General features: G+C 53.4%; 1 pseudogene; it reads left to right on the forward strand.

Annotated features, from left to right (window-relative positions):
- The first annotated feature begins 7,786 nt into the window (after positions 1-7,786).
- LOC102380388 lies at positions 7,787-8,734 on the forward strand (annotated as a pseudogene).
- Positions 8,735-11,488: the final 2,754 nt, after the last annotated feature.

Raw genomic sequence — 11,488 nt, forward strand, 5'->3', positions numbered from 1 at the left:
AATGAATTACACATCCTAAAGAGAGAGAATTACATTAGCTATGCATATGTATTAATTAATATGTAAAATGATATCCCACATCAAGTACACAGCCCTAAATGATGGTCAGATTAGGATGGGATTCTGGGGAGAAATGCTTCTTGGGCCACCCCAAACTTCTTGTCAATGCCTCTGCGGGACTGTCCCAAAGAACCCTGACCACAGTCCTGCCTGGCCAAAAGCATGGTTTGGCTGTGCCTGGCTGACAACTAACAGCCCCCATGCCCACTTTACTAAATATAGTGGCTTGAATAAGGAACGGGCATTTGGGCTGGGATTATTGTTAGAAATGCTGTTTGGGCCACCCATCAGAATATCTCTGCACAACTGGGGGACTCTAGCGAACACATCTGACCAGTTTTGCCTGGCCCAAAGCATGGTTTGGCTGTGCCAGGCTGCCAAGTGACACCAACAGTGCCACTGTGCTAAGTATATGGACCCAAATAAGGAACTGGAATTTGGGCTGGAATTATAACTAGAAATCCTTCTTGGGCCACCCCACGTCATGCCTATGTGGCACTGGGGGACTGTCTGGACATCTCTGACCAGAGACTTGCCCGGCCCAAAGTGCAGTTTGGCCATGCCAGGCTGCCAACTGACAGCCCCCCATTTCCACTGTACTAAATGTCTAGGTTTGAAAAAGGAATTGGCTTTTGAGCTGGGATTATAGCTAGAAACCCTTTTTGGGCCACCCCATGGTATACCTTTGTGCCGCTGGGGAACTCTCCTGGACATCTCTGGCCAGAGACTTGCCCAGTCCAAAGCACAGTTTGGCTGTGCCAGACTGTCAACTAACTGCACCCCAGCCACTGTGCTAAGTGTATAGACCTGCATAAGGAACTGGATTTTGGGCTGGGATTATAGCTACAAATCCTTTTTAGACCACCCCAGAACACTTCTCTGTGCCACAGGGGACTCTCCTGGACACCTTGACCAGAGACTTGCCCAGCCCAAAGCACAATTTGGTCATGCCAGTCTGCCAACTGACACCACCCTCTCAGACACTGTGCTAAATATATGGACCTGAATAAGGAACTGGATTTTGGGCTGGAATTATAGCTAGAAATCCGTCTTGGGCCACCCCATGCCATGCCTCTGTGGCACTAGGGGACAATCCTGGACATCTCTGACCAGCGACTTGCCCAGCTCAAAGCGCAGTTTGGCCGTGCCAGGCTGCCAACTGACAGCCCCCCATTACCACAGTACTGAATGCATAGGCTTGAATAAGGAATTGGCATTTGAGCTGGGATTATACCTAGAAAACCTTTTTAGGCCACCCCGTGGCACACCACTGTGCCATTGGGGAAATCTCCTGGACATCTCTGACCAGAAACTTGCCCGGTCCAAAACGTGGTTTGGCTGTGTCAGGGTGCCAACTAACAGCACCCCAGCCACTGTGGTAAGTATATGAACATGAATAAGGAACTGGATGTTGGGCTGGGATTATAGCTAGAAATCCTTCTTGGGTCACCCCAGACCTGTCTCTGTGCCACCAGGGGACTCTCCTGCACATCTCTGACCAGACACTTGCCCAGCCCAAAGCGCTGTTTGGCTATGCCAGCCTGCCAACAGACAGCACCCCAGCCACTGTGCTAAGTATATAGACCCGAATAAAGAACTGGATTTGGGGTTGGGAAACACCTCTGTAACCCAGGTGGTACTCCAAGATGTACCCCCCTCTCCAATTGAAGGGATCAGAGCAGGTGCACAAGCGCTGCAGGAGGTGTAGGGATCCTCCTTCCCCTATAGAGAAGAGTCAGATCACCAATGGGGACTTAACCATATACCTTTTAATGAGAGAACAGTAGTGGGAACATAACAGGTATAAACCAGGGGGTATAGGGAACACTACAACGCCCCGAGGGGGCAGGATTCAATAAAGGTTAGGCACTTACAATTGTACACACACTCATCCAGTTGACAAAAGACAGGTTTTACAAAATATAAAACAAACAGCAGAACAAACAGTACTGGTTGGTGAAATATAAAAATGCACAAAATACAAAATGTCAAAGAACAAGAAATATAGGGCCTAGGTACCTGGAGTGGGGGAAAGAGGGAAAACACAATGACCCCTTCCCACTACAACAAGAATTTCTCCCTGTTACTTCACTCACTCCAATTCTTCCCAGCTGGGACTTGAACACAGCTTTCCCCACAGAGAGGGCAGAAACTCTACCACACAGCCACCAGCGCCGGTACTACTACAAGCTGCTGGGGTTTTTGACCTTCCAGGAGCCCCTGCTTCATGTCAAGCTTCCTGGCCTCTTGCTGGAGCTGGGGAGCCTCTCCTGCTGGCCACAGCCTCTCGTAGGGATCCTGGAGTCCGGCAGGGAGCCTCTCCTGCCAGCTGCATGCCGCGCTGCTGCAGGTCCAACGGCTGCCTGCAGGTCCCACTTCTTCAGGTGCTTCTGGGGCAACTGCTCCCACCCTGCTGGCCCAGCTCTTGGCAGCTCCTTGCAACTCCTTCTTCTTCATGGTCCCTTGCTTGTCTCCTTTGAGTCAGCTGTGCTGCCCCTTTTATCCCCCACCAGGTGACCCAAGGGGCCAATCAGGGGACATTGATGGTGAGTCTCTGGGGCCTGGTTAGTGAGGAAAGGGAATCCCAAGCCCTCCAATCATCTTTTGCCCTTTCAAAACTCCTGGGCCAAATCAGTACCAGTTAACCCGTCACACCTCTAGTAGAACATGAGCAGAGCTATGCCTAGATCACCCCTGACCAGTGCCTGTGCAACCTCTTCATGAACCTCTCCAGTGATAGAGAGCACACAGCTCCCCCAGACAGCCTATTCTACTGCCTCACAGTTCTACCAGTGAAGAAGTTTTTCCTGATACCCAGTTTAAGAAAGAGTCGAATAAGAGAGAGCCAAGGCTGACTAGGTCAGAGGGAGGTCATTTAGTCCTAACCCTGATCAAGGCAGGACCCTCCCTGTCTATCCCAACCCAACAATACACAGCCAGGTATAAAAAACACTGACAAGTTGTATGTAGCAGCTATTCATGAGCTATCATAAACCAGTTCTAATCTCCAAACCTGAGACAAGGTTCCCAGTCATCTTTCAGTTGGGGTCAACACTGTCAAAATAGGATTTTCCTCAAATCATCTGAGCCTGACCAGCCAGCTCTTGACGGTGTGTGCAAGAGAAGAGCTCCCAAGCATAGCAAGTCCCCAAAGACTCATATGCCAAACTCTAGTCACAGACAGTGGCTCCTGCCTCCTCCATGATAGGTCTCCAACTCTCACTACACAGACAGCTATGCCGATGGTTTGGATCTTTTCATAGGATCATAGAAAAGTTGGGCTGGCAAGGCCCTGAGGAGGTCACATCTACGCCACTACCCTTGCTCAAGGTAGGGCCCTCCCTGTCTGAACCATTCCAGTAGGGTTGCCAACTCTGACTGAAGCTATTCCGAGAGATTTTTTTCCCCAACATGAAGCAATGTTAGTTAAATAGCTAATGTAATGTAAATCTCCAAGATTGAGATCGGTGCTGATACCAGTAGACTCCTGGTCAACCTGGGAGCATTGGCAACCCTACATCCTAAACAAGGATTTGTCTAACCCAGGGGTGATCAGCCTCTGGTCCATGAAGCCATGAGATGGCCAGCGGGAGTGTCCTAGGTTGGAAAAATTTGGCAGTTGGGGAGCGGGACAAGTTTAGCACAGCTGGGTACAGCCCTGCCTAGGTCACTGCAGTGCAGCAGGATCAGGGACGGGCCCACCCCCTACACGTTCAAATCAGGCCAGGTTGCTCCCTGCTCCCTCCATACTTCTAGACAGTGGGACAGGGGCCGCTCCACCACACCCAACCCTCTCCCCAAGGCACCTGGATCAGGGCTGGGCTGCTCCCCACTCTCCCTTGTGAGTCCAGACTGGGGCTACTTTACCCTGCTACCCCTTCACCCCCTAAGTGTCTGGATCAGGGCTGCTCCCCCCTGTCCTGCAGTACACCCAGATCAGGGCTGGGCTGTTCTCCCCCCACCCCAGCACCTCAGGATTGGAACCATCCTGCACTGTCTCCCCTGTCCCTCCCCCAGTGAGTCCAGATCGAGGCTGAGCTGCTCCCCTACCCCACACTACCCTGACACATCGGATCAGGACCAGCCTGCCTCCCCCCTAACCCAGCATCAGGATCAGGGTCACTCTGGCCCATTCCCACTCCCTAAACATCTAGTTCAAGACCAGTCTGCTCCCCATACCCCCTGCCCCATGGTCAGATGTGGTCCCTCTACCAGCCCCATGTGCCAGCTGTATCTGGCCCTTGGTTGAAGCTGGCACTGCCCATCCAGCTCACAGGGTGAAGAGGTTGGCCACCACTGCTCTAACCTATTCGTAAAAACTTTGGGAACAAACCCTTACACAAAAGCTACCAGCCCCAACTCCCAAAACATCCACAGCACCCTTTACTTTGCTCCAGGTAAAGTAACTGGATGAGGGTACTGTCAGTCTCCTGGCAGTGCAAGGAGAACATAAGGACCGGCCATAGGCAGTCTTGCCTAATGGTTAGGCCGCTGAGGAAGGACAGGAACCAAATCACAAGCTGAGTCAGGGGTCAAGAGTTAAAGACTAAGTTACCAGCTCCAAAGGGAAATCCAGGGGTATGGTCCCTTTTTAAAAGAGCTATAAAGCAGGGCTGTGAAATAGGAGCAGAGAGACAAGGAACCAATGAGCAGACAGCAAAAGTGGCAGAACGCAGGCTAGTTTGATTAGTGGCACATCAAGACTATTAAAAAGGGGAGATGATCATTAACACTTGTGAAGAACAAGGTGTCATGCTGGTTCAGAGGGTTTAGGGAGTCACCCAGGCTCAGAAGCAGTAACTGAGATCTGAGAAGAGTGCACAGAGTCCAAGTGTAGGGGAGCCGGGAAGCCAGAAGAGCCATCTGGGAAACCAAGTCAAAGATCCAAAGGTTACAGTAGGGCACAGGACCAGGAAGCTAGCTAGGATGGGCATCTGGGAGATCAAATCAGTTGGGGTGGGGAGCCAAAAAGTCAAGTCAAAATCAGGATCGATGGGCAAGCTGAGTCAGGTAGCCAGAGAACTCACCAGAGAGCCAGTAGAGGCATGAGCCAAGGGTGAAACAACCTAGGTACAAGATCAAACCTTGTTGCCCAGACCCTTTCTCTTTTGTGTCAGGGGGTTTTATAGGAAGGGATAAAGGGTCAGCTGCTCTTAGCTGGCCACTCCCACTGCAGGGTGTGGATAGGTGGCTAGGCCCAGATATTGGATTCTGACCACCTCCTATGTCTACCCTAATATGGAGGTGGCAGACTGGGATGAGTGGCCATGCTAGGTAGAGTGAGGCCCCACGTTCAAGACCTGTGGCCTGACACAAGGAGCCATTAGGACAACTGACTTCCTCAACTGTCTGGCAAGAAATGCTGCTAGCCAGGTGGTTTTGGAGCAGGAATCAAAACTTCTACCCTAGGCAGAAAACTTAGCTTCCCTGCTTAAGATACACACCCTAGCTTTGGGAGGGCAGGCTGATTTTTGGGGAAAAGATGTGTGTGTGGTATGTGAGAAATATGGTAGTCTGTAAATGTGGTAAGACTTAGAAGGAGAAGGGCTCTGAGGCCTAGAAACATCCCAGGAAGGGAGATGAGCTCTGTGACAATGTTGGCACCAAAACAGATGTTGCCCAGGTACACCCGGGGGGTGGGGGGGTGCCCTGTCCTCCAATGATAGTGGTAGGCGTCAGGCAGGGTGCTGATGGAGGGGCTGGCTACTAGAGCAGTTCCCTCTCTGCTCTACAGAGCCAGGCTGAGACCAAGTGCTTAACTATATACAATTTATTACTATAATAAATACATATACAGGCACTCCTCACTTAACAACCGAGTTCCGTTCCTGTGACTAGGTCATTAAGCGAATTGGTTGATAAGCGAGGAGCCGCCCCTTGATACTGCGTGCCTTGGCTTGAGACGCCGCGCTGCTGTTTCAAAGACCAAAGTGCTCGTATTTACGACCAGTTCTCGTACTTACAACCAGTTCTCGCTGGTCGTAAGTCCGCGCGGTCGTTAAACAGATAGGTCGTTAAGTGAGGAGTACCTGTACTTAAAACATTAAATATTTACAATAAAGCTTAGCATATGCCACTACATATAATATCCCACAATCCACATAAACCATATAATTTACAGCATATATAATAATTACACATTAAACAAAATAGTTAAGGTTGCAACACGATAAACACATATGGGGAATCAACGTATATAACCCAAATAAGTTAATAATAATATTCCCTAGACCTACCAAGTAACAATACAAATATACATATTAATACACTAAGAACAGATGAACTATATAAACTCCCTTAAAGAATACCCATAGCTATATAGACCTTGACACAACAACAATCACTCAAAATAGGGAGTGCACTCAGTACCTCCCCAAGGGGTTTCCTTGGAGCCCCTCCGCTTTAGGGCCCTGGGATGTGGACACACCCCTCCCACAAGTCCGGGGGGAGGCGGCAGACCCTCCTGTCCACCTCCCCTGCGGGCCCACTTCCCCAGCAACTCATGCTTCCTCTCTGAAGCAGCCAAGGCTTGTCCCCTGAAGGCCGATCCCGCAAAACCCTCTCTCCAATAGCACCTTTGGCTCTCCTCAATGCCCTGGCACCCCGCACTGTGCAGCTCAAGGCTCTCTCTCTCTCTCTTTCGCAGGAGCTGAACCCTTACAGGCTCCAGTTCCCCAGTCTCACACTGGGGGTCCTCCCTTTCCTGGACCCTGCTCTGGGCACCAGGGCTTTTTTAATTAAAGGCGGAGCCACACTGCAGGGTCCAGTCACTCAGCCTAGGGCTGGGGCTAACTTGAGCAGCCATAATCTGCTCCTAGGCAGGTCCTCCATGCTCCGGCCCGCGCACTGGGTGAGGCTTGAGCAGCCACGAGCTGCTCCCAGGGCCAGCTCTCCGTGTGCCGATCTGCACACCAACTGCCAAGCCACTTGCCGAGTTTGCAGGCTCAAGCCGCCTCAAGCAGCTCCTAGAGCCTGATCCCCGTGTGCCGATTTGTGCAACGCTGAAGCTCAAATGGGGTCCTGAGGACGGCTGTCTCCGGAGCTCCTCTCTCCTCACCATTCCTCATCGCGGCTCCCCAGAGTGCCAAGCACAGTTGTCTTTTATAGTCTGCAGGGGCTCCACCACCGACGTTCTCCAGACCTGGTCAGCACAGTTCCGATTCAGGTCCAGCTGCTCCTTGCCCCCTCCCTTTGGAAAAGAGCAGGGCATTGCTTCCCTTGTGCTGCCTCTGAATTGGTGGGCAAGTTCCACCAATCAAACAGCAGACCGTCGATCCTGGGACTCAACCCAAGCCTGGAAAAGGTAAGCTTGCTACACAGACAAGGATGAACTTGGCCAAGGGCACGTGAAAGTGGAAAACAAGAAGGCAGTATCAACCCATCAGAGCAGGGAGAGTCTGAGCCACCCTCTCAGTAGTTCCAGTGGGGACCAGTAACTGAACTGGACCGCAGATGGGCTTTGGATGGTCTAAGATGGAGTTTCAGTTGCTTGCAGGAGCTGGATTCACTGACTCACTCAAAGGGGCCCTTGCTGTGGGAGCTCCCATATCCAGCTCACCAGTGCGGATGTGTCACTTCTAAAGAGCTCCCAAATTGCTACACAGTGCTACCTCTGCATCTTCTGTCCCCACACCAGGACCAGCCACACCTGCAGCTGGAAGGAATGCATTGTCCATTCTCCAAGGTCCCTTCCTGGTCCGCTCTCCTGCTCTCCCTCTGTCTTCAGACCATCCTGAACATCTCTACCTTCCTACATCTGACCACCCAGTACCATAAACTGGAATGGAAGATCTCTGCCACCAGGACCACATGGCACCTCTCAGCCACAGATCAGGGCATGTGGACAACCAATTCTGTTAGCCGCCTGGGAAACCAGATTGGGGAGTATGCCACCCTCTATGCCCTGGCCAAGAAGAATGGGCGCCAGGCCTACATCCTCCCAACACCTGGCACCCCTCTTCCGTATCACCCTGCCCAGGCTCTCCAGGGACATGTTCAAAAAGGTCCCATGGAGGGACTACAGGCTCCACAACTGGATGTCGGAGGAGTACAGGCACATCCCAGATAAGTATGTTCGGCTCACAGGTTTCCCCTGATCATGGAGTTTCTCTCATCACATCCAGGATGAGATCCTGCAGGAGTTCTCCTTCCATGACCACATCCAGTTCGAGGCCAACCAGTATCTGGCTGGGCTGCGTGGCCAGCACCACAATGTGACCTACGTGGGTGCCCATGTGTGCAGAGGGAACTATGTCCATGTGATGTCCAACCTCTGGAAAGGGGTGGTGGCTGACAGGGCCTACCTGGAGAAGGCCATGGGCTACTTCCAGGCCACATATGGGGAGCCGGTCTTCATGGTGACCAGCAATGGTATGGACTGGTGCCAAGAAAATATCAATCCTTCAAGGGGAGATGTGCACTTTGCTGGAGTCATCCCCGGGCAGGGATTTTGCACTGCTGGCCCATTGCAACCACACAATCATGACCGTCAGGACCTTTAGTGTCTGGGCCTCCTACCTGGCCAAAGGAGAGACCATCTATCTACCTGGCCAACTACACGTTGCCCAATTCACCACACCGCCAGATTTTCAAGCCCTCAGCTGCCTTCCTGCCCGAGTAGATCGGGATCAATGCTGACCTGTCCCCACTGATAAAAGACAAGCAGGGGCATTAGGACACAGCTGGCCTGACCAAACACCAGCTCAGCCCTTCAACAGGCACAGCTCATGATGGGAGGCAGAGAGAGGCAAGGCAAGGAGCCTTGGTGGGGAAAGGCCTTCTACCACTGGCCCCTGATTGGATCCTCCTGACTATATAGGGCTTCCTGGGGAAGGCTGTTGTTCTGAACCCAAATAGGACAAATAGGACTGGACAGTTACCTTGCTGGGGTCACTTGACCCCAGTTGTCTTCCTGCCTTGAGTGGGGGGGCTGGACCCGATAATCTGCAAGGTCCCTTTCAGCCCCTAATAACCTATGAATCTATGACTTCCCTTGTCCTTGTGCTGCTCTGCTGTCTGCCCCCTGACTGTAGGTCCAAGCCCCAGTTGCTGACCTTGCTTAGAGTTTAGACTCTGCCTCACATCTGGGAGTGTTGTAACTTGGCTTTCACAAGTATCTCATCTGGCTCACTCCCTAACCTCACTCTATCTGCCCTGGCTTGGACTCTGATGCTCTGGCTTTGATCCTGGCTACCCCTCAGCTAAAGCCATGTGCAAACCACTAGCCAGAGCACCTATGTGACATCAGGACTGGAGCAGGTGTTGGTGGGAGATAGGCCAAGGTGACCAAATATGTTTCTGGGGACTGCATAGAGGCATGTGGACCTGGTCTCCTCCTGCAGAGAGAGGTAGAAGCCAGGACTCCTGGGTTCTCATTCTGGGATAGGAGGAGAAAGGGGTTGGGTGGGTTAGAACAGGGGAGTTTAGGAGCCAAGAGTCCTGGGTTCTAGCTCTGCCTAGATGAGGAGTGGGGTTTATGACATTTTTTATAAGCGATAAACATTTTACACATCTGCCTCTTGTCCCAGCCAGAAGAGCTGTACTGGGAAGCGGGAGGGGGTGGGGAGTTGAGGTGGGTGGGTGGAAAACAATCTGTTCCCCCCTGCCCATCCGTGCCCCGCTCCCCTCAGTACTGCAAGTCGTCCCCCCCCACACAATATGGGCAGTATGTTGGGTGTGTTCCCCCCCGCGCCAATCTCTTTGGTCTAAGGGGGCCGATAGCCTACTTGGGTCTGATGTGACAATTCTCCACTGGGTGCTGTGAGAGCCTTTCAAGGGTGCCCCTGCAGCCCAGACCAAGAGACCATGTTGCCAAGATCCAGTGGCTGCAGCAGGCACAGGAACTCCTGAGTGCATTAAATTTATGGACATCATGTCCCTTGGCTACAGGCCACCATGGCAATCAGTACCAGCTAGAGACCGGCTGCGCTTACTCCCCAGAGCTTTCCTGGTGCACCTAATGCAGACAGCGCCTCCGGAAGAGGCACATTGGGAAGCTTCGCAAATAAGCTTCCTTTCTTTTACCCCTTACCCCAGCGCAGCAGCCTCGGCCATTAGACCCAACGGATCGATGCAGCATCCTCCAAGGGACCTCCGGGAAGCTGCTACCAGCAATGCATTGGTTAGGCCTGGCTGGGAGTGGAGCAGGCAGTGTGGGGCCAGGGGAAGCGAGTGTTGCAGCTCTTATGGTGGAACAGGGAGAGAGTGTGTGGGGGAGGAGTCTGTGGGGGAGGCTTGGCCTGTGCAAGGGGAGGCCTGTGGAGGAGCAGGACTCCTGGGCGCTCTCACAACTCTGGGAGGGCAGTCGGGCCTGGTGGCTTAGAGTGGGAGGGAGCCTGGATGCCTGGGTCTTGTCCTCAGCCCTGAGGGGAGTGGAGTCTGGTGGGCTAGAGTTGAGAGGGGGGCTTGGAGCCAGGAACCTGGCTTCCCCCCCACCACCACCTGGGTCAGTATATGAGGTAGGTGCATTGCTGAGCCTTGGTTTAAGTTGGCATTGGTCTAACTACAGCCTGGGCTGGAGGGTCAGGAGGTCAGTCCTTGCTCCCCATCCCTGCTCCCCGCAACATGGTGCTGCCCTCAATGTACTGCAGAACCACACAAGTGGCCCACCCTTGCCCAGCCACAACAGCGCAGGGCGTGATGGCGCTAGGGGGCAGTGCAGTACCACCCCAGGGGTACAGAGACACGACAGCTGCAGAGTGTGGAGCTGCTCCCAGACCCGTCAGGGGTAGCTTCACCCCCCAGATACAGTACAGCCCCCATAACTATCAATCCCCACTTCCCTCCAAGGGCTGCAGTACAACCTCGGTGTCCGGACTCCCATCCCCCACTTCTCTGGCTTACCAGATCCCACTGCCCTCCCCGAGCTGGGATAGAGCCCAGGCGTTCTGGCCCCGAGCCCCGCGCTTCCCAGTTGTCTGACAGGATTAGGTCAGGCAAACAACATGCCTGGGCAGGCCGGGACACAGCGCACACTGGTGTCTGCAGGGAAATCCTCACACAGCAGGGAGAACCTGCAGGGCAGGCTCACCCTTGTGCCCAGCCCAGCACAGGAAGGACCCAGGAGTTGGGACGAACTCTGAAGAGCTCAGGGATAAGCCAGGGCAGGAACAGCCATGTGGTGTCAGGGAGCCACCAGCAACCAGACAGTGGTGCTGCCTCAGGGGCCAGGCAGGGCACCATCCCCAGAGGGCACCCTGGTGTCCACCATGCATGTGCCTCCAATGCCCCCAACTGCCAGCTCCCCACACCATGGTCCTCGTCAAGCTGCCTCTGGCAAAGCACCCACTCTTGCTTCCGACACGACACCTCCCCAAGGACCCCCAGACCCCACAGCACAGTACCCCTAGTGCCCCCACCCTGCCCCACACAGCACAGCGCTCCCTAGTGCCCCGCACACTGCCCCACACAGCACAGCGCTCCCTAGTGC

Source organism: Alligator sinensis, unplaced genomic scaffold, assembly GCF_000455745.1.
Source record: "Alligator sinensis unplaced genomic scaffold, ASM45574v1 scaffold2232_1, whole genome shotgun sequence".
NCBI classification, from domain to species: domain Eukaryota; kingdom Metazoa; phylum Chordata; order Crocodylia; family Alligatoridae; genus Alligator; species Alligator sinensis.